The sequence below is a fragment of the Pseudophryne corroboree genome, chromosome 4, assembly GCF_028390025.1.
Source record: "Pseudophryne corroboree isolate aPseCor3 chromosome 4, aPseCor3.hap2, whole genome shotgun sequence".
In the NCBI taxonomy this organism is placed as follows: Eukaryota; Metazoa; Chordata; class Amphibia; order Anura; family Myobatrachidae; genus Pseudophryne; species Pseudophryne corroboree.
Genome location: NC_086447.1, coordinates 685,691,896 through 685,716,041, shown reverse-complemented (window position 1 = coordinate 685,716,041; position 24,146 = coordinate 685,691,896). Strand labels below are relative to the sequence as shown.

The 24,146-nt window shown below is 46.0% G+C and overlaps 1 protein-coding gene across 2 annotated transcripts in view; it reads left to right on the top strand.

The window, feature by feature from the left end:
* Nucleotides 1-24,146, top strand: part of ADGB (androglobin) — a 943,967-nt gene that overhangs the window by 414,813 nt on the left and 505,008 nt on the right. The window lies entirely within an intron of this gene.

Sequence of the window (24,146 nt, the reverse complement as noted above, 5' to 3'; positions counted from 1 at the left end):
AATAACAATAATAAAATAATAATAATATGTAATACAGGTTGAGTATCCCATATCCAAATATTCCGAAATATGGAATATTCCGAAATACAGATTTTTTTGAGTAGGACTGAGATAGTGAAACCTTTGTTTTCTGATTGCTCAATGTACACAAACTGTGTTTAATACAAAAAATTATTCAAAATATTGTATTAAATGACCTTCAGGCTGTGTGTATAAGGTGTATATGAAACATAAATGAATTGTGTGTATGTACACAAACTTTGTTTAATGTACAAAGTTATTAAACATATTGGTTAAAATTACCTTCAGGGTGTGTGTATAAGGTGTATATGAAACATAAATGCATTCTGTGCTTAGACTTAGGTCCCATCACCATGATATCTCATTATGGCATGCAATTATTCCAAAATACGGAAAAATCCGATATCCAAAATACTTCTGGTCCCAAGCATGTTGGATATGGGATACTCAACCTGTATGATGAAAGCAATAATACACCACATAAGGGACACATTCAGTTAGCTGCAGGGTTTACCCGTTCTTCTCATGCCGATCCAACCTGACGATTGGCATTCATAAACGATTATCTGTGTACATTGATGATTGGCGATCTGTCAGGAAATTGGCAGATTACAGAATGTTAGAAATCCCTGGCTCTCCAATCCGGATAATTTTTTGGTCGGAAACAGCGAATCGAGAATTTCCCTGATTTCCTGACCTTGGCATCGACAGAACAGATAATTGCCCTGATTGTTGCCTGATGTATGGGCCTCAGTACACACCAAACCCTGCATTGTCTCCTCATGAGAGCTATCTCCATAGGTGGGGAACTATTACAGAGAGTAGCACACATACAACTAGCCCAGCATCATCCAAGGGACAGCACAATACATTATTATACTGGCACATACTGTAGCCTGTCTCTCACCAGGCTGGAGGATTCGCATGATAACCTGGATCTCAGCAATACTGTCCTATTTCAGATGGCCTGACAAATGACTTATAAATGTAAAACTGTGTCCTATACACAGGAATATATTTGTTTGGTTATGGTGTTATCGATGGGATTGTGCAATGTGATGTGTGTTTTATATGAAGCTTATAAATTGATTAAAAATATTTGTTTATAAGCTGCAGCCAAAAGTATATTGCAGTGCAATGACTCTCATAGCCACAATGACAGGTTATTCAGCATAGTCACATTCAAGTCATTCAACTGCTCTTTTAATACTAAAAGCTCATTTTTTGGGAGAAAAACATTGTCTCTCAGTAATGTCTGGGGATGTCAATGAAGAAACAGTTCCCAATGTTACCGTTTACTAAATGCACATACACAAAATCAAGAGCCTTGCCTGGACCAATATACACCCCCCTTTTCCCTTTATAGGGGGATCTCACCTGGCATAAAGTGCTAGGTGATTAAAAATAGAAGAAAAAAAGCTGAAGCGCTCTGGTGAGTGGTGGTGTATACTGATTATCAGCAGCCACTAGGAAAAGGGAATTGCCAGTACCTTAGAAACACACTAGATAAAACACAAAACCAAGTGACGCTCAACAATATCACAATAATAAAACATTTATTAAAAAACAATAACAAAAGACCTCCCGGGGGTATAGTACAAATTAATTGACATACAAATAAAATCTATCAAATAGAATGTAACAAATACAATGGTACTAGAATGTCCAATGTAGAAATTGTAACACTATGTGCAGCAATTACTATGTGGAAGTTCCTTTTTGTATGAAATACAAGGTAGCGTGATGGAATATATGTTCAAATATTTACTATTTACTAAGCCTTAGATGGAGATAAGGTGCACAAAGATAAAGTACCAGCCAACCAGCTCCTAACTGTCATTTCTCTAACGTCCTAAGTGGATGCTGGGGACTCCGTAAGGACCATGGGGATTAGCGGCTCCGCAGGAGACTGGGCACAACTACAAAGAAAGCTTTAGACTACTGGTGTGCACTGGCTCCTCCCACTAAGACCCTCCACCAGACCTCAGTTAGATTCTTGTGCCCGGCCGAGCTGGATGCACACTAGGGGCTCTCCTGAGCACCTAGAAAGAAAGTATATTTAGGTTTTTTATTTTCAGTGAGATCTGCTGGCAACAGACTCACTGCAGCGAGGGACTAAGGGGAGAAGAAGCGAACCTACCTAACAGGTGGTAGTTTGGGCTTCTTAGGCTACTGGACACCATTAGCTCCAGAGGGATCGACCGCAGGACCCGACCTTGGTGTTCGTTCCCGGAGCAGCGCCGCCGTCCCCCTTACAGAGCCAGAAGCACGAAGAAGGTCCGGAAAATCGGCGTCAGAAGACTTCAGTCTTCACCAAGGTAGCGCACAGCACTGCAGCTGTGCGCCATTGCTCCTCATGTACACCTCATACTTCAGTCACTGATGGGTGCAGGGCGCTGGGGGGGGGCGCCCTGAGGGCAATAGATAACACCTTGGCTGGCAAAATATGCATCATATATAGTCCCAGGGGCTATATAGATGCAAAATTACCCCTGCCAGTATAACAGAAAAAGCGGGAGAAAGTCCGCCGAAAAGGGGGCGGGGCTTCTCCCTCAGCACACTGGCGCCATTTTCCCCTCACAGTTCCGCTGGAAGGAAGCTCCCTGGCTCTCCCCTGCAGTCTGAGAAAACTACAGAAGGGTAAAAAAGAGAGGGGGGGCACTAAATTTAGGCGCAGTATAGATAGATATATATATATATGTAATATATATAAAAAAGCAGCTATAGGGAAAACACTCATTGATAGTGGGATCCCAGTGTTATATAGCGCTCTGGTGTGTGCTGGCATACTCTCTCTCTGTCTCTCCAAAGGGCTTTGTGGGGTCCTGTCCTCTGTCAGAGCATTCCCTGTGTGTTTGCGGTGTGTCGGTACGGCTGTGTCGACATGTTTGACGAGGAGGCTTATGTGGAGGCGGAGCAGATGCCTGTAAATGTGGTCACCCCCTGCGGGGTCGACACCTGAGTGGATGGTGCTGTGGAAGGAATTACGTGATAGTGTCGACTCCTTACATAAAAGGTTTGACGACATACCTAATGTGGGACAGCCGGCTTCTCAGCCTGTGCCTGCCCAGGCGTCTCAAAAACCATCAGGGGCTCTAAAACGCCTGCTACCTCAGATGGTTGACACAGATGTCGACACGGATACTGACTCCAGTGTCGACGACGATGAGACTAATGTAACTTCCAGTAGGGCCACACGTTACATGATTGAGGCAATGAAAAATGTGTTGCACATTTCTGATGTTACCCCCGGTACCACAAAAAAGGGTATAATGTTTGGAGAGAAAAAACTACCAGTAGCTTTTCCTCCATCTGAAGAGTTAAATGAAGTGTGTGAAGAAGAGTGGGCTTCCCCTGATAAAAAGATGGTAATTTCTAAGAGGTTACTAATGGCGTACCCTTTCCCGCCAGAGGATAGGTCACGCTGGGAAACATCCCCTAGGGTGGATAAGGCGCTCACACGCTTGTCGAAGAAGGTGGCACTACCGTCTCCGGATACGGCCGCCCTGAAGGAATCTGCTGATAGAAAGCAGGAGGCTATCCTGAAATCTATATATACACACACAGGTGTGATACTGAGACCGGCTATAGCTTCAGCCTGGATGTGCAGCGCTGCTGCTGCGTGGTCAAATTCCCTGTCAGAAAATATAGATACCCTAGATAGGGACACTATTTTGCTGAACGTAGAGCATATAAAAGACGCACTTTTATACATGAGGGATGCACAGAGGGATATTTGCCGGCTGGCATCCAAAATTAGTGCAATGTCCATTTCTGCCAGGAGAGGGTTATGGACTCGGCAGTGGACAGGTGATGCAGATTCCAAACGACACATGGAAGTTCTGCCTTATAAGGGTGAGGAATTTTTCGGGGATGGTCTCTCGGACCTCGTTTCCACAGCAACAGCTGGGAAGTCTACATTTTTGCCCCATGTTCCCTCACAACCAAAGAAAGCACCGTATTATCAGGTACAGTCCTTTCGGCCCAATAGGGGCAAGCGGGTTCAAGGCGCGTCCTTTCTGCCCAGAGGCAGAGGTAGAGGGAAAAAGCTGCAACATACAGCCAGTTCCCAGGAGCAAAAGTCCTCCCCCGCTTCCTCAAAGTCCACAGCATGACGCTAGGGCTCCACAGGCAGAGCCAGGTACGGTGGGGGCCCGTCTCAAGCATTTCAGCAAGCAGTGGGCTCGCTCACGGGTGGATCCCTGGATCCTTCAAATAGTATCTCAGGGGTACAAACTGGAATTCGAGACGTCTCCCCCCCGCCGTTTCCTCAAATCTGCTTTGCCAACCATTCCCTCAGGCAGGGAGGCAGTGTTACAGGCAATTCAAAAGCTGTATTCACAACAAGTGATAGTAAAGGTGCCCCTACTTCAACAAGGAAGGGGTTACTATTCCACAATGTTTGTGGTACCGAAACCGGACGGTTCGGTGAGACCCATTTTAAATTTGAAATCCTTGAACACATATATAAAAAAATTCAAGTTCAAGATGGAATCGCTCAGGGCGGTTATTGCGAGCCTGGACGAGGGAGATTACATGGTATCGCTGGACATCAAGGATGCTTACCTACATGTCCCCATTTACCATCCTCACCAGGAGTACCTCAGGTTTGTGGTACAAGATTGTCATTACCAATTCCAGACGTTGCAGTTCGGTCTCTCCACGGCTCCGAGGGTCTTTACCAAGGTAATGGCGGAAATGATGATACTCCTTCGAAGGAAGGGAGTTTTAATTATCCCGTACTTGGACGATCTCCTGATAAAGGCGAGGTCCAGAGAACAGTTATTGGTAGGTGTAGCACTATCTCGGGAAGTGCTGCAACAGCACGGCTGGATTCTAAACATTCCAAAGTCACAGCTGGTCCCTACGACACGCCTGCTGTTCCTAGGGATGGTTCTGGACACAGAACAGAGAAAAGTGTTTCTCCCGGAGGAGAAGGCCAAGGAGCTGTCATCTCTAGTCAGAGGCCTCCTAAAACCAAAACAGGTGTCGGTGCATCACTTCACGCGGATCCTGGGAAAAATGGTAGCTTCCTACGAAGCGATTCCATTCGGCAGGTTTCATGCAAGAACCTTTCAGTGGGACCTGTTGGACAAGTGGTCCGGATCGCATCTTCAGTTGCATCGTCTGATAACCCTGTCTCCAAGGACAAGGGTGTCTCTGCTGTGGTGGCTGCAGAGTGCTCATCTTCAAGAGGGCCGCAGATTCGGCATACAGGACTGGGTCCTGGTGACCACGGATGCCAGCCTTCGAGGCTGGGGAGCAGTCACACAGGGAAGAAACTTCCAAGGACTATGGACAAGTCAGGAGACTTCCCTGCACATAAATATTCTGGAACTAAGGGCCATTTACAATGCCCTAAGTCAGGCAAAACCCCTGCTTCAAAACCAGCCGGTACTGATCCAGTCAGACAACATCACGGCAGTCGCCCATGTAAATCGACAGGGCGGCACGAGAAGCAGGATGGCGATGGCAGAAGCCACAAGGATTCTCCGATGGGCGGAAAATCACGTGTTAGCACTGTCAGCAGTGTTCATTCCGGGAGTGGACAACTGGGAAGCAGACTTCCTCAGCAGGCACGACCTCCACCCGGGAGAGTGGGGACTTCATCCAGAAGTCTTTCAAATGATTGTAAACCAGTGGGAAAAACCACAGGTGGACATGATGGCGTCCCGCCTAAACAAAAAGCTAGAAAAATATTGCGCCAGGTCAAGAGACCCGCAGGCGATAGCTGTGGACACTCTGGTAACACCGTGGGTGTACCGATCGGTTTATGTGTTCCCTCCTCTTCCTCTCATACCAAAGGTACTGAGGATAATAAGGAGAAGAGGAGTAAGAACTATACTCATTGTTCCGGATTGGCCAAGAAGAGCGTGGTATCCGGAACTTCAAGAAATGATGTCAGAGGACCCATGGCCTCTACCGCTCAGACAGGACCTGCTGCAGCAGGGGCCCTGTCTGTTCCAAGACTTACCGCGGCTGCGTTTGATGGCATGGCGGTTGAACACCGGATCCTGAAGGAAAAGGGCATTCCGGAGGAAGTCATTCCTACGCTGATAAAAGCTAGGAAAGAAGTAACCGCGAACCATTATCACCGCATATGGCGAAAATATGTTGCGTGGTGTGAGGCCAGGAAGGCCCCAACGGAAGAATTTCAGCTGGGCCAGTTCCTGCACTTCCTACAGTCAGGGGTGACTATGGGCCTTAAATTGGGTTCCATTAAGGTCCAGATTTCGGCTCTGTCGATTTTCTTCCAGAGAGAATTGGCTTCACTACCTGAAGTTCAGACTTTTGTTAAGGGAGTGCTGCATATTCAGCCCCCTTTTGTGCCTCCAGTGGCACCTTGGGATCTCAACGTGGTGTTGGATTTCCTAAAGTCACATTGGTTTGAGCCACTGAAAACCGTGAATTTAAAATATCTCACGTGGAAAGTGGTCATGTTGTTGGCCTTGGCTTCGGCCAGGCGTGTTTCAGAATTGGCGGCTTTGTCATGTAAAAGCCCTTATCTGATTTTCCATATGGATAGGGCAGAATTGAGGACTCGTCCCCAGTTTCTCCCCAAAGTGGTATCAGCTTTAATATTTTTTAATAGACTGTATCGATTGTTTTTCTGTACCTAATATCTGTATAAACTTTACTGGCAGCTTTTGCTAGCAGTCATGTGAACCTCACTCCTATGTGCTAGAGTGACCTATTATGTGTACCTATTTTGAGGAGTGCTCCCCGCCATTAACCATTTTGTGCGGTATAATAAACTTTCACAGTATGTGTTTGTGTGTGTATTTATACACGAATATATAATTTTGCCCAAGGGAGCCATAGGCATCCTCAGTTGTGAAAAAAATAAGCAAATTTATTGAGAAAAATTAGTTGGTGGATGAATATAGTCAGGTAGACTCCCACGGTAGGTATATTTTTCTTAGAGTCTGTGTGGATAACACTTTATTTAGTGTTTTTGCAATTTGTAGCCCTCTTCCATATAGAAATGATATTCTCCGTAAAGCAGCCTCCTTTATTGCCCAGTCCCCCATCACCCCAGTTATTTGCCTGGGTGGCTTTAATAATGTAGTGGACTCTATCTTGGACCCCAGGAGGGTATCCTCTACCCCTGTGCCCCCTTTCCCTACTCATTTTGCTAAATTGATTATATAACAGTCTGATGGATGTGTGGAGGATTTTCCACCCTTCCAGTGCACAATTCTGTCACTCCAACTAGCTTCATACCTTTTCTTGTATTGAGATTGGCCCTGATCTATCCTACCCTATTCCTTGGAGTTACAAGGGTCGAGTACTTGCCTCTGGTTTTATCCGTCCACACATCTGTAGCCTTGACTCTTAATACCTCCCTTATTCAGGTGGCCCACTTCTGGAAATTTAACCCATTTTGGTTGAATTTAATGGGAACTGTCTCTGAGTTAATTGCGTCTTGAGAACAATTTAAATCAGATAATTCCTCCTGTCAGAACCCTGTTATTCTTTGTGATAGCTTTAAGGCCTTTTTTCAGTGCTCCTTTATTAAAAGACTAGTTGAATACCTGTGCTTCGCTACGGAATTTAAAGAATAATGCTACTCTTTTTCAGGCCGCACCTCTGGACTTCCCCGGACTGATGCTGTCAAAATGCTGGTGCTGAGGAGAATAATTTGCCTCCTTCTCTGCCCCGTCCCGCCTCTGATGCTGCCCTGCTCAGTGCTGTAAATGCTTGGGAGACAGGCCAAGCTCCGCCTGCTGTATGTTAAATATGTTAGGTTTGCAGGCTGACTATGTCAGAGGGCCCTAGGTCTCCTTGCTTAACTTTGAAACTAAAGTATACCTCTGCTCCTACCCGTGTGTTCCTCTGCCCCTACCCATGTGTGCATCTGCCCTTACCCGTAGGTGCCTCTGCTCCTACCCGTGTGTGCCTCTATACTTACCTGTGGTTGACTCTTTCCCTACCCCTGGGTGCCTCTGCCCTTACATGTGGGTGCCTCTGCCCGTACCCGTGTGTGCCTCTGTGTAAATTGCTTCAGGCGTTCCAGAGTTATGACGAAAACTATGGATTTTTAAATGTCACCCCCTTCCCACCCCCACCTCTAGGGGTGCTAGGGGTGTCTAACTCCCATAGTATTTTTTTTTTACACCTTGTAAGTCATATGTGTACCAAGTTTGGTATAAATTGCTCTAGGCATTCCAGAGTTATGCTGGAACATATATACATACACACACATAGGTCCGGTCCATTTTTATATATATAGATAGATTGGTTGAAATTAAAATTTTTAATAGAATGGAAAATATACAGCATGAACATCTTTGCTGTCACTTGGAAGCCCACTATGGTTTAACTAAGGCCGTCCCAGACCGTATACTGTGGTTGGAGGATCAGAAGGAGTAGTCTGACTACCTGTTTGATAAGTCAAAGTATAGTTTATTGGTATCTAAACACCTGCAATACTCCTATACAGAAGTAGGTGGTAGCTGTTTGGCTTTTGTGGCTAGAGAGGACTCTGGTAGTCTTTCTATTTCGGCTATCCTTAACTTGCAGCAGGTTCCCTGTTACTCTAGGTCAAAAATTGCTGAGGTGTTTTTATATTGCTATTCTATTTAATACACCTCTAGGGTCTCCTGCACTACCTGTCAACTTCAGGGCCTTTTGGCTAAGATCAAGTGTAGTACCTGCTCGAGGGAAACACAGGGTGGAGTATCTGTTCTTACACTAGGAGCGTGAGAGGTTCCTAGATGTGGAATGGTGAAACACCTTGTGGAGTACCATGCCGGGGTGTGGCAAGGCCTGTGGTCAAGAGTGGAGAAAAACCAGGCTTAGTATCCCTACTTCGTAGGGGTTTAAGGTCCCCTTACGTTGGGCAGGGAACGGCCTGGTCTAGTATCTATTCTTGTACTGGGGGTGGACCCTGGCACAGAGTAGGTATGAAGCTTGGTCTGGCTGAGAGGTTGGGAGCTGCTCGAAGCTCGAGATGACATGTGCCCCTGGGGTGAGAAGACCCAGGTGTGCCCAAAATGCACTGGTGGAGTCTGCACGCCTTTGCACTAGTACGGCACTTGCACTTCACTTCCCCACTTCTGATGCACCTTATTCCTCTGCCCTGGCCTTTTGGCTAGGGCAGGGATAATTTTTTTAGCCCCCCCAGCCTTCTGGCTGGGGCTTATTTATTTATTTATGCACGTGTTTTGCACTTGTGTAACACACTAGCACTTATTTTTGTATAGTCTTGTCACGTCACGGTTTTTGTTTGGGGTTTAGGTGAGACCCTTATGGGCCACCCTCTCTCCTAAGTTACCGAGGCCCTCTTCTTTTGGGGAGGGCCAGAGGCTGTTATCGATCCCCAGGGGGAAGCTTCGACCAACCTTGGGGATATACGAGGGTCCCTCTTCGCTTCGGCAAGGAGGGACCCACAGTCCCTTTTTTCCCTCAGTAGGCCTTTTGGCTCTGAGGGTTAGGGGAGTAACGGGGCCCTTCTCCTTTCAGAAAGGGTCCAAGAACCTATGCACCCAGCACGTTTGGTCACAGACACTTGGTGATGAAGCACCGCACCTCGGGTTTCAAGTAAAAAAAAAAAAAAAAACCTGTCAACTTCAGGACTGTCTAGATACATTACCATGCCATATCTCAGGAGGCTATTGACTTACTAGAAGCTCCATTTATGCTGGAGGAATTGGATTTGCCTGTCTCCTCATTTCCTGCCTCTAAGGCTCCTGTGTGTGATGAGATTCATGTGGAGGTGTATAAAAAATGTAAAGATTTTTTTAACCCCGTAATACTGGATACTTTTAATTCTTTTTTTTTTATGAAGGAGACTCTGTACCTCAATTGGCCTATATCCCTGTTGTCTATGGATTTTGACATCCTTGCAAAACTATTAGCTGTGTGTTTGAATTCTGTGATTACCTATATAGTTCATCCTGACTAAACAGGTTTTATGCCTGGGAAGTCTACAGTTCAGAATCTTCACAGACTTTTCTATAATTTGCAGAGGAGTGACATGGTCAGGCCGTGGGCTGTGTTGGCGACCTTGGATGCAGCCAATGAATTTGATTAGGTTGATATGTGTGGGAAGTTTTCAATCAATTTGGCTTTGGGCCTCGATCATTCACTGGATTCAGGTGTTGTATTCTTCCACGGCAGCCTGAGTTTCTGTAAATGGATATACTACGGCTCCCTTTTCCCTTGCTAGTGGAACCTGGTAAGGTTGTCCTCTTTCTCTTGGCCTGTTTGCATTGGCTTTTGAGCTTTGGTTGTGCCTTCTGCGTATTGCTCCTGATATATCTGGCATTAGGGCTGCAGTGGTGGAGGATGTCACAGGGTGCAATATGCATGTTAGTCTTAATTCCTGTTTCTTACCGGATTTGCTAGATCTTCTTAAAATTATATGAAAAATGAACCTTGGCTCTATCTCTGATGACCACTGGATGCAGATTTTGGCATCAATTTAATTTACCACTCAATGTGTATGGTACCAGCAGGTTTTTTTTCTAGTCTTAATTCCTGTTTTTTTGCTGGATTTGCTAGATCCTCTTAAAACTAAATGGGAAACAGACCTTGGCTCTATCTCTGATGACCACTAGGTGCAGATTTAGCATCCATTCAATATACCACTCCATGTGTTCAGTACCAGCAGTTTTTTTTAATGTTCTTCATAAAGTTCAGTATATCATATTCCTTTCTCCATTATGAAGCTGGCCTTCGTTTCCATGCTAATTGTCCATAATGTGGATGCGTTGTGTTTTTTTTTTCTTTCATTTGCTTTGGAAGTGTGCAATGGGTTTTCCATTTTGGGCCATGGTGTGAGATGATATTAGGCTGCTGCCCCTTCCCTTCCACTTGTAAATCCCAGGATTTCTTTATTCGGGCTAGATCTGGAGAGACACATTCATTAATAATATATCGTTATAATCATGTCTCACTACCCTGGCAAAACTTATAGTGGCTAGAACTTGTTTGTTTAGTGATCCCCCTGATAACTTCAAATGGAGGGCTTTGGTAAATATTATAAATAGATAAATAATAAATAATTATAAATGTTAACTAATTATAGAAATTAAATAAATAGTAGGTATTTATATAAGACTCATAACTATGGTCAATTACCATAAAAAAATGCAATAGGTGGTATCATACCAGATTGGGCAAACATGTTTATATATCTGTGGATCCCTAATGCAGAGCCTATACTTTCAGTATATGACTATATTATTTATTTGTGTATTACGCCTGTACATACCCTTTTCTACTGTTTATTCATTCCTTTTTATGGGAACTATTTGCTTGTTCAGTGCATGATACTCTGAGCCGTCTCATGTGTTTATTATGCTAATGTTTTCTCTTCATTATTAAGGTATTTCTGCAGCCAAGCATTTTGTATTTGTTGTGTGACTGAGTGATATCCTGTCATAATGATGTATTCTTATTTGTTTGCATTTTATGTCATGCTTTTCGAAAATCAATATAAAATACTTAATTTTAGAAAAAAAACATATACCAGCTCTATAGTTGGTTGAGATTTTTGGCAAATCTCATTACTTATAGCCATGTGTGGATATGCAAGCCTGGCTTTTATTAAGGTGGGGTCTTTTAACTTGATACAAACAGTTCCAACCTCACCTCAAGGTAAGGCATACGTTCGGCTTTTTCTATAGCTTCTCCTTTCCTGGTAGAAGATGCATAAATTTGATCCTTATCATTCACTACTTCCACAGCCATATTGACAAAAGGAAATGCCCCCGAAGTTCAGAGGACACACCACCTGCTAGCGGACCATCAGTACTGTCAAAAAGTTCTATACCATTCACACCTGTGACCTTATGGGATTCCCATAATTTCCAAAAATGGGGAAAATCTCCTCCTTTTATAGCCTCAGCACCAAGACAGGGAGAAATCCGACCTTTACAATTGATGAACCACAAGGGGTTTCAATATTCACTTCAGTAATGGCATAATGCCTGGTGTCACCATGTAGGCAAGTTACACCAACAGCTGGACCTTAAAAGAATTCAGTGTAAAAATGGGTATATGGAAGTATATGTTTTAGTATGTATGCTGCTTTTTATTTTATTTTATTTTTTGCAAATTAGCAGACCAATGCAGATATTAGAGGTCGTATTCTTATAAATTTCAGTAGTGATGGGAACATAATCTACTTATCAGATTTTTGTGACAGTGACAGTCGGACTATTAATGGGCCTATTGTTCAATAATACTGCCATTATAGCATGTGTTTTTGCAACTTATTCATCGGACTATCCTATCAACTCTCTCTCTCTCTCTCTCTCTCTCTCTCTCTCTCTCTCTCTCTCTCTATATATATATATATATATATATATATATATATATATATATACAGGTTGAGTATCCCATATCCAAATATTCCGAAATACGGAATATTCCGAAATACGGATTTTTTTCAGTGAGAGTGAGTTAGTGAAACCTTTGTTTTATGATGGCACAATGTATACAAACTTTGAGGGTGTACCTCTGAACTGACCCTCCATTTTTAAGATAAGCATTGTATTCTTATCTTTTTAGAATATAGTTGTTTCTAACTCTCATGCTTTGTACTATATAATTGTTTTTTTTTTTTTTTTTTTTAATATTTTTCATATGTACTTTTAACATTACCCCATGCTTGTAAAATTTTATCCCACCTTTTTTATAAATTAAAATTAATTTTATAATTTTATCTGAACGTATCCTGCCACTTCTTCGTAATTAATCTAAATCCATTAGACACCGTTGGTCGCTGGCGCCGCCATCCCCCCTGTTTCCACATATATATATATATATATATATATACATACATACAGGTTGAGTATCCCATATCCAAATATTCCGAAATACGGAATATTCCGAAATACGGATTTTTTTCAGTGAGAGGGAGGTAGTGAAACCTTTGTTTTCTGATGGCACAATGTATACAAACTTTGTTTAATACACAAAGTTACTAAAAATATTGTATTATATGACCTTCAGGCTGTGTGTATAAGGTGTCTATGAAACATAAATGAATTGTGTGAATGTACACACACTTTGTTTAATGCACAAAGTTCTTAAAAATATTAGCTAAAATGACCTTCAGGCTGTGTGTATAAGGTGTATATGAAACATAAATGCATTCTGTGCTTAGACTTAGATCCCATCGCCATGATATCTCATTATGGTATGCAATTATTCCAAAATACGGAAAAATCCGATATCCAAAATACCTCTGGTCCCAAGGGTTTTGGATAAGGGATACTCAACCTGTATATATATATATATACAGTATATATAAAAAGGACCCTTTTCACGTGCCTCAAAGAGCAGCACCTCACGGTAGAGCCCCTGTTAGTGGGAGGAGCAGAAATGTAGACAAGAATAAAAACCAGAGGGCGCTAAAACATCAAAAACAATTGTCCATAATAATGTCCATATGCAATTAAAAAGGCAAATATCCAAGTGTTCCCAACGTATTTACTATAGGACTTGATTGGAATTCCAGCCTGGGATGAGTATTCAAGTTTTTGGATCAGCGCTTGATTGTGCTCAGCCGAGTATTTTTCCTGAAAGATGCCCCCTCACCAAGAAATCGTAGACACCCAAGATAGGCGCACATCCAATGTTTATTTCTCTGACGTCCTAGTGGATGCTGGGAACTCCGTAAGGACCATGGGGAATAGCGGGCTCCGAAGGAGACTGGGCACTCTAAGAAAGAATTAGGACTACCTGGTGTGCACTGGCTCCTCCCTCTATGCCCCTCCTCCAGACCTCAGTTAGAATCTGTGCCCGGCTCGAGCTGGATGCACACTAGGGGCTCTCCTGAGCTTCTAGAAAAGAAAGTATATTTAGGTTTTTTATTTTCAGTGAGATCTGCTGGCAACAGACTCACTGCTACGAGGGACTTAGGGGAGAGAAGCGAACCTACCTGCTTGCAGCTAGCTTGGGCTTCTAGGCTACTGGACACCATTAGCTCCAGAGGGATCGAACACAGGCCCAGCCTCGGTCGTCCGGTCCCGGAGCCGCGCCGCCGTCCCCCTTGCAGAGCCAGAAGCAAGAAGAACGTCCAGGAAATCGGCGGCTGAAGACTCCGGTCTTCATTAAGGTAGCGCACAGCACTGCAGCTGTGCGCCATTGCTCCCCATGCACACCTCACACTCCGGTCACTGATGGGTGCAGGGCGCTGGGGGGGGGGGGGGGGGCGCCCTGGGCTGCAATAAGATTACCTTACATTGGCAAAAGTACACATAATATAGTCATTAAGACTATATATGTGTAAAATCCCCTGCCATATATCCATGAAAAAAGCGGGAGAAGTCCGCCGTGAAGGGGGCGGGGCTATCTCCCTCAGCACACTGGCGCCATTTCCTCTCACAGCTCCGCTGGAAGGACGCTCCCCAGGCTCTCCCCTGCAGTTTCCAGGCTCAATAGGGTAAAAAAGAGAGGGGGGGCACTAAATTTAGGCACAAATACATATATATATAGCTGCTATAGGATAAAATCACTCATTATAGTGTACATCCCTGTGATTTATAGCGCTGTGGTGTGTGCTGGCATACTCTCTCTCTGTCTCCCCAAAGGACTTTGTGGGGTCCTGTCCTCAGTCAGAGCATTCCCTGTGTGTGTGCGGAGTGTCGGTACGGCTGTGTCGACATGTTTGATGAGGAGGCTTATGTGGAGGCGGAGCAGGTGCCGATAAATGTGATGTCACCCCCTGCGGGGTCGACACCTGAGTGGATGGTTATGTGGAAGGAATTACGTGACAGTGTCGACTCCTTACATAAGAGGTTTGATGACATAGCAGATGTGGGACAGCCGGCTTCTCAGTCCGTGCTTGCCCAGGCGTCTCAAAAGCCATCAGGGGCTCAAAAACGCCCGCTACCTCAGATGGCAGACACAGATGTCGACACGGATACTGACTCCAGTGTCGACGACGATGAGACTAGTGTACATTCCAATAGGGCCATCCGTTACATGATTACGGCAATGAAAAATGTGTTGCACATTTCTGACATTAACCCTGGTACCACAAAAAAGGGTATTATGTTTGGGGAGAAAAAGCAACCTGTGGTTTTTCCCCCTTCTGAAAAGTTAAATGAAGTGTGTGATGAAGCGTGGGTTTCCCCCGATAAGAAACTGGTAATTTCCAAAAAGTTACTAAGGGCGTACCCTTTCCCGCCAGAGGATAGGATACGTTGGGAGACATCCCCTAGGGTGGATAAAGCGCTCACACGCTTGTCTCCGGATACGGCCGCCCTAAAGGAGCCTGCGGATAGAAAGCAGGAGGCTATCCTGAAGTCTGTATATACACACTCGGGTATTATACTGAGACCGGCTATTGCTTCAGCATGGATGTGCAGTGCTGCAGCTGCGTGGTCAGATTCCCTGTCTGATAACATTGATACTCTTGACAGGGACACTATATTGCTAACAGTAGAGCATATTAAAGACGTAGTCTTATACATGAGAGATGCACAGAGGGGTATTTGCCAACTGGCATCTAGAATAAATGCAATGTCCATTTCTGCCAGGAGAGTATTATGGACTCGGCAGTGGACAGGTGATGCGGATTCTAAAAGGCACATGGAGGTTTTGCCTTACAAGGGTGAGGAATTGTTTGGGGATGGTCTCTCGGACCTCGTTTCCACAGCGACGGCTGGGAAGACGACATTTTTACCCGATGTTCCCTCTCAGCCAAAGAAAGCACCGTATTATCAGGTACGGTCCTTTCGGCCCCAGAAAGGCAAGCGGGTTAGAGGCGCGTCCTTTCTGCCCAGAGGCAGAGGTAGGGGGAAAAAGCTGCACCAAACAGCAAGTTCCCAGGAACAAAAGTCCTCTCCCGCTTCCTCTAAGTCCACCGCATGACGCTGGGGCTCCACAGGTGGAGCCAGGTGCGGTGGGGGCCCGTCTCCGGAACTTCAGCGACCAGTGGGTTCGCTCACGGGTGGATCCCTGGATTCTACAAGTGGTATCTCAGGGGTACAAGCTGGAATTCGAGACGTCTCCCCCTCGCCGTTTCCTCAAATCAGCCTTGCCAACTACTCCCCCAGACAGGGAGGCGGTGCTGGAGGCGATTCACAAGCTGTACTCCCAGCAGGTGATAACCAAAGTACCCCTCCTTCAACAGGAACGGGGTTACTATTCCACAATGTTTGTGGTACCGAAACCGGACGGTTCGGTGAGACCCATTTTTTAATTTGAAATCCTTGAACACTTATATAAGAAGGTTCAAGTTCAAAATGGAATCGCTCAGGGCGGTTATTGCAAGCCTGGACGAAGGGGATTACATGGTATCACTGGACATCAAGGATGCTTACCTGCATGTCCCCATTTACCCTCCTCACCAGGAGTACCTCAGATTTGTGGTACAGGACTGTCATTACCAATTCCAGACGTTGCCGTTTGGTCTGTCCACGGCACCGAGGGTATTTACCAAGGTAATGGCCGAAATGATGATACTCCTTCGAAAAAAGGGAGTTATAATTATCCCGTACTTGGACGATCTCCTTAAAAAGGCGAGGTCCAGGTAACAGTTGTTGATCGGAGTAGCACTAGCTCGGGAAGTGCTACAACAGCACGGCTGGATCCTGAATATTCCAAAGTCGCAGCTGGTTCCTACAACGCGTCTACTGTTCCTGGGGATGGTTCTGGACACAGAACAGAAAAAGGTGTTTCTCCCGGAGGAGAAGGCCAAGGAGTTGTCATCTCTAGTCAGAGACCTCCTAAAACCAAAACAGGTGTCGGTGCACCACTGCACGCGATTCCTGGGAAAGATGGTAGCTTCTTACGAAGCAATTCTATTCGGAAGGTTCCATGCAAGGATCTTTCAGTGGGATCTGTTGGACAAGTGGTCCGGATCGCATCTTCAGATGCATCGGCTGATAACCCTGTCTCCAAGGACCAGGGTGTCGCTGTTGTGGTGGCTGCAGAGTGCTCATCTTCTAGAGGGCCGCAGATTCGGCATACAGGACTGGGTTCTGGTGACCACGGATGCCAGCCTTCGAGGTTGGGGGGCAGTCACACAGGGAAGAAACTTCCAAGGACTATGGACGAGTCAGGAGACTTCCCTACACATAAATATTCTGGAACTAAGGGCCATTTACAATGCCCTAAGTCAGGCAAGACCCCTGCTTCAACACCAGCCGGTTCTGATCCAGTCAGACAACATCACAGCGGTCGCCCATGTAAACCGTCAGGGCGGCACAAGAAGCAGGATGGCGATGGCAGAAGCCACAAGGATTCTCCGATGGGCGGAAAATCATGTGTTAGCACTGTCAGCAGTGTTCATTCCGGGAGTGGACAACTGGGAAGCAGACTTCCTCAGCAGGCACGACCTCCACCCGGGAGAGTGGGGACTTCATCCAGAAGTCTTCCAAATGATTGTACACCGTTGGGAAAGGCCACAGGTGGACATGATGGCGTCCCGCCTCAACAAAAAGCTAAAAAGATATTGCGCCAGGTCAAGGGACCCTCAGGCGATAGCTGTGGACGCTCAGGTGACACCGTGGGTGTACCAGTCGGTTTATGTGTTCCCTCCTCTGCCTCTCGTACCCAAGGTACTGAGAATAATAAGAAGGAGAGGAGTAAGAACTATACTTGTGGTTCCGGATTGGCCAAGAAGAGCTTGGTACCCAGAACTTCAAGAAATGATCTCAGAGGACCCATGGCCTCTGCCGCTCAGACAGGACCTGCTGCAGCAGGGGCCCTGTCTGTTCCAAGACTTACCGCGGCTGCGTTTGACGGCATGGCGGTTGAATATCGGATCCTAAAAGAAAAGGGCATTCCGGAGGAAGTCATTCCTACGCTGATTAAAGCTAGGAAAGATGTGACCATAAGACATTATCACCGCATATGGCGTAAATATGTTGCTTGGTGTGAGGCCAGAAAGGCCCCAACGGAGGAATTTCAGCTCGGTCGATTTCTGCACTTCCTACAGTCAGGAGTGACTATGGGCCTAAAATTGGGTTCCATTAAGGTCCAGATCTCGGCTCTGTCGATTTTCTTTCAAAAAGAACTGGCTTCACTGCCTGCAGTTCAGACTTTTGTTAAAGGAGTGCTGCATATTCAGCCCCCTTTTGTGCCTCCAGTGGCACCGTGGAATCTCAACGTGGTGTTGGATTTCCTAAAGTCACATTGGTTTGAGCCACTTAAAACCGTGGAGCTAAAATACCTCACGTGGAAAGTGGTCATGCTGTTGGCTTTGGCGTCGGCCAGACGTGTATCAGAATTGGCGGCTTTGTCTTGTAAAAGCCCTTATCTGATTTTTCATATGGATAGGGCGGAATTGAGGACTCGTTCCCAATTCCTTCCTAAGGTGGTTTCAGCTTTTCATGTGAACCAACCTATTGTGGTGCCTGCATCTACTCGGGACTTGGAGGATTCCAAGTTACTGGACGTAGTCAAGGCCCTGAAAAAATATGTTTCCAGGATGGCTGGAGTCAGGAAAACTGACTCGCTATTTATCCTGTATGCACCCAACAAGCTGGCTGCTCCTGCTTCTAAGCAGACTATTGCTCGCTGGATCTGTAGCACGATTCAACTTGCACATTCTGCGGCTGGACTGCCGCATCCTAAATCTGTAAAAGCCCATTCCACGAGGAAAGTGGGCTCTTCTTGGGCGGCTGCCCGAGGGGTCTCGGCTTTACAACTTTGCCGAGCTGCTACTTGGTCGGGTTCAAACACATTTGCAAAATTCTACAAGTTTGATACCCTGGCTGAGGAGGACCATGAGTTTGCTCATTCGGTGCTGCAGAGTCATCCGCACTCTCCCGCCCGTTTGGGAGCTTTGGTATAATCCCCATGGTCCTTACGGAGTTCCCAGCATCCACTAGGACGTCAGAGAAAATAAGAATTTACTCACCGGTAATTCTATTTCTCGTAGTCCGTAGTGGATGCTGGGCGCCCATCCCAAGTGCGGATTGTCTGCAATACTTGTATATAGTTATTGCCTAACTAAAGGGTTATTGTTCTGAGCCATCTGTTCAGGCTCAGTTGTTGTTCATACTGTTAACTGGATATAGTATCACGAGTTGTACGGTGTGATTGGTGTGGCTGGTATGAGTCTTAACCCGGGATTCCAAATCCCTTCCTTATTGTGTCAGCTCTTCCTGGCACAGTTTCCCTAACTGAGGTCTGGAGGAGGGGCATAGAGGGAGGAGCCAGTGCATACCAGGTAGTTCTAATTCTTTCTTAGAGTGCCCAGTCTCCTTCGGAGCCCGCTATTCCCCATGGTCCTTACGGAGTTCCCAGCATCCACTACGGACTACGAGAAATAGAATTACCGGTGAGTAAATTCTTATTTTGTAACATCCAACATAAAATATATAATGTATAACAATATCCACATAATATAGAAGGTGTTTTAAAGAAAAACCAATGTTACACCGGGACAGATGAAGAGACAAGTGCCATCGACCACCCCAGGATGTGTGTTCATTGGTGGGGACTCTCCAATGTTTACAGGGTATCCTACTCACCTTTTTAAACCCTACTTGTTTCGTCCTTTAGCAGGACTTCCTCAAGGGTAAAAAAAATCTTTCAAAGAATCAGAAAAAGGTGTCATACAGCTTTAATTGATACATCAATATGTTGTGAAGTGCGTGATAGAGGAAATTGATGTCATACAAACCTAAAATGTATAGTACTGTAGATATTTATAATTTCCACCAGCCTAAAGGACTGCCAATAGGCAGAAATAATGTTGCCTAAATAAGGGAGACACATAAGATTATTATTATTATTATTATACTATGGAATATTAGTTCCATCTCTATATAGAAATAACGTAAATTTTCGTACATAGGCCCTCATTCCGAGTTGTTCGCTCGCAAGGCGATTTTAGCAGTATTTCACACGCTAAGCCACCGCCTACTGGGAGTGAATCTTAGCTTCTTAAAATTGCGAACGAAAGATTCGCAATATTGCGATTACACATCTCGTAGCAGTTTCAGAGTAGCTTCAGACTTACTCGGCATCTGCGATCAGTTCAGTGCTTATCGTTCCTGGTTTGACGTCACAAACACACCCAGCGTTCGCCCAGACACTCCTCCGTTTCTCCAGCCACTCCCGCGTTTTTTCCGGAAACGGTAGCGTTTTTCCCCACACGCCCATAAAACGGCCTGTTTCCGCCCAGTAACACCCATTTCCTGTCAATCACACTACGATCGCCTGAGCGAAGAAAAAGCCGTGAGTAAAAATCCAAACTTCATAGCAAATTTACTTGGCGCAGTCGCAGTGCGGACATTGCGCATGCGCACTAAGCGGAAAAACGCTGCGATGCGAAGAAATTTTCAGAGCGAACGACTCGGAATGACCTCCATAGAGATACATACCAAGATAACAAGGAAGATGGAATAACTTCACTGGCCAGGCAGATTTTTTTGGTTATGTATACAATTTACATACAGAGATTAATAGTAATGTCACAAAACTCTTATAGTTATTTCTAAATAAATTTTTTTTTTTAAAAAGGAAAGTTTATCTTTCTTTTGTACGTACCCCAATGTTGTGGTTATTTTGCAAAGGGGAAGATAGTATTTCCTATTTGTAACCACTGGTCAAGCATGTCTCAAGGGATCAGGAGGCATCTATGTATAAGGGTTACTTCCATTAATCATATATAACTATATAGGAGTGTGACTATGTCATTCACAATTATGAAGATATACAGGAAACAATCATATTCAACTTTGTTTCTCCAGATAACATTATTATCGAAAATGATTAATTTTAACAAAGGGTTCAATAAAGCATTTAGGACAATAGGGACTTGGGGTCATTCCGACCTGATCGTAGCTGTGCTAAATTTAGCACAGCTACGATCACTGACACAGACGTGCGGGGGGACGCCCAGCACAGGGCTAGTCCCCCACACATGTCTGGCCCGACCCCACCGCACAAGTACAAAAGCATCGCCGCTGCTTTTGTACTTGTAGAGTAACTTCTAGCCAGCGCTGGGACCTAGAGTCCCTGTCGACCTAGAAAACATGTCAACCTACTTACTGTCGACCAATAGTGGTCGACCTAGACCAGGGCCGGATCTTGCCCTTGTGGCGCCCCGGGCAAAAATGGGGGCGTGGCCAGTTACGCCCCCATTTGTGCCCCCTGTAGCGCAGCTGAAAAAAATAATAATAATAAATAAATAAAAGTATACTTACAATCCCCGCTCCTGATTCCAGACCTCCTCCTCCGCCGGCGCCGCTCTTCTCCTGGACTCGGATGGTTGTGTCTGTCCTCGGATCTATGGGAGAGACGTCATTACGTCTCTCCCATAGCACAGCATAAACACTAGAGGTCAATTATGACCCCTAGTGTCTCTGCCACTATGCTGTGCGGTGCGCGATGACGTCATCGCGCACCGCACAGCACAGTCCTCTCCATGAAGGGAAACTAGACGCTTAGCGTCTGGTTCCCTTCAAAGCGGGGGACCAGCGGCGGGCACAGCGGGGGGCACTGCAGAGGGCACAGTGGCGGATCTTGCCATGGTGCGGCGCCCTCCGGAGGGCGCCGGCGCCCTCCGGAAGGCGGCGCCCCGGGCAAAAGTACTGCTTGCCCGTGGCAAGATCCGGTACTGACCTAGACACTGTCGACCTAAGTCTATTCTATCTAACATACCACACCCATTTCAATGTTTTTTTTCTCCATACAGTATGTTTACAGCAGATGCATTTCCTATATGGGAAGCAACCTGCTGTCTTAGTGAAGAAAGGGACACATCCATTGTTACTGGTAATAGGTTTTAGTCTGCTTGGAGCCAGTATTTGTTTAGTTAGGAGCCCTTTTAAATACCAAATGAGGTTTTTCAGGGAGATTGGAAGCCAATATCGGGTCTTTCAAAAGGATATTCCAATGTTTATTTAATACTTTTTTAATAGTATTATTGTCCCTAATAAATTGTTTATTATTTCATTTTTCTCTTACGTCCTAGAGGGTGTGGTATGGCTGACCGGCGGTCTCCTGACCGCCGGTCAGCTTACCGACGCCGGGATCCCGGCAGCATACTGACGCCGGGATCCCGGCGGGGAGGGGAGAGTGCAGCAAGCCCCTTGCGGGCTCGCTGCGCTCGCCACGCTGCGGGCTCGGTGGCGACCTGCGGTCGCCATGGGTACTTTTCCCACTCTATGGGTGTCGTGGACACCCACGAGTAGAAATAGTCCCTGTTGGTCGGCATGCCGACCATCGGGATAGTGAGCCTTCGGGATGGTGGAGGAGGTCATGTGACTGTCGGTCAGCAGACCGCCGGTCACATGAATACCACCCGTCCTAGAGGATGCTGGGGACTCCGTAAGGACCGTGGGGTATAGACGGGCTCCGCAGGAGATAGGGCACCTAAAAAGAACTTTGACTATGGGTGTGCACTGGCTCCTCCCTCTATGCCACTCCTCCAGACCTCAGTTAGATCTTGTGCCCAGAGGAGAATGGGTGCACTGCAGAGAGCTCTCCAGAGTTTTCTGTGGAAAAAGAATTTTGTTAGGTTTTTTATTTTCAGGGAGTCCTGTTGGCAACAGGCTCCGTGCATCGTGGGACCGAGGAGAGAGAAGCAGAGCTGGCTTGTAAAGTTGGGCACTGCTTCTAAGGCTACTGGACACCATTAGCTCCAGAGGGAGTCGGAACACAGGTCTCACCTGGGGTTCGTCCCGGAGCCGCACCGCCACCGTCCTCCTCACAGATGCCGAAGGTAGAAGCGGATAGAGAAGACAGAAGACATCAGATCTTCATGAGGTAAGGGGCGCAGCGGTAAGCTGCGCGCCATTGCTCCCAGTCACACACACACAGAGCAGCACTGAAGGGTGCAGGGCGCAGGGGGGGGGCGCCCTGGGCAGCAATAAACCTCACATTTTGGCACAAATACAGTGGCATTAGACTGCGGAGGCAGTAAATCGCTGACCCCCCGCCATTTTATTGAAAAATCACTGGGACCGAAGCCCGCCGTCGGGTGGGCGGGGCTTGATCCTCAGCACTAACCAGCGCCATTTTCTCCACAGAAGCTGCATGAGAAAGAAAACGCTGGCTCCCTGGTCTCTCCCCTGCTGAACACAGGCTGGAAAAAAGAGGAGGGGGGCACTTTGGCGACGCAGTGAGTGGGAATTGACATCATATATATAAAAAAGCGCTATCTGGATATATATATTTTCTTCCAGTGTTGTTAAGCGCTGGTGTGTGCTGGCATACTCTTTCTCTGTCTCCCCTTAGGACCTGGTTGGGGTTTTGTCCCCTTATAGGTTAATCCCTGTGTGTGTGGGGTGTCGGTACGTGTGTGTCGACATGTCTGAGGCGGAAGGCTTCTCCAAGGAGGAGGTGGAGCAAATGAGTGGTGTGTCCCCGTCGGTTGTGCCGACTCCAGATTGGATGGACATGTGGCATACGTTGCATGCAAGTGTGGCATCTTTACATAAAAGGCTTGATAAGGCTGGTTTAGGGGGGACATCAAGCGGTCAATCATTAGATTGGACCGACTCACAGGGCCCGTCGGGGTCTCAAAAGCGTCCCTTAACACAAGACACTACTACCGACACGGATTCTGATTCCAGTGTCGACTATGACGAAGTAAAATTGCACCCTAGGGTGACTAAAACCATTCAGTGCATGATTGTGGCAATAAGCGATGTGTTGCATATTGTGGATGAACCCTCGGTCCCCGACACAAGGGTACACATGTTTAAGGAAAAGAAACAGATTATGAATTTTCCCACATCTCATGAATTAAATGAGTTCTTTGGAAAAGCTTGGGAGACTCCGGATAAGAGACCGCAGATCCCCAAAAGAATTTTTATGGCATACCCTTTCCCTAAGCAGGACAGGGAGATTTGGGAATCACCCCCCACTATGGACAAGGCCCTGACGCGCTTGTCCAAGAAAGTGGCGCTACCGTCTCCTGACACAGCGGCCCTTAAGGACCCTGCAGATCGCAGGCAAGAAACTACATTAAAGGGTATTTTTTCTCATACGGGTGCTGTGCTAAGACCGACAATTGCGTCGGCATGGGTGTGTAGCGCAATTGCAGCTTGCACAGATGAGCTGACAGATCAATTTGGTACTATGGATAAGGATACTATATTACTAACTCTAGCCCATATAAAAGACGCAGTCTTATTTATGAGGGATGCTCAAAGGGACATTGGATTGCTAGCTTCTAGGGCCAATGTCATGTCTATCTCAGC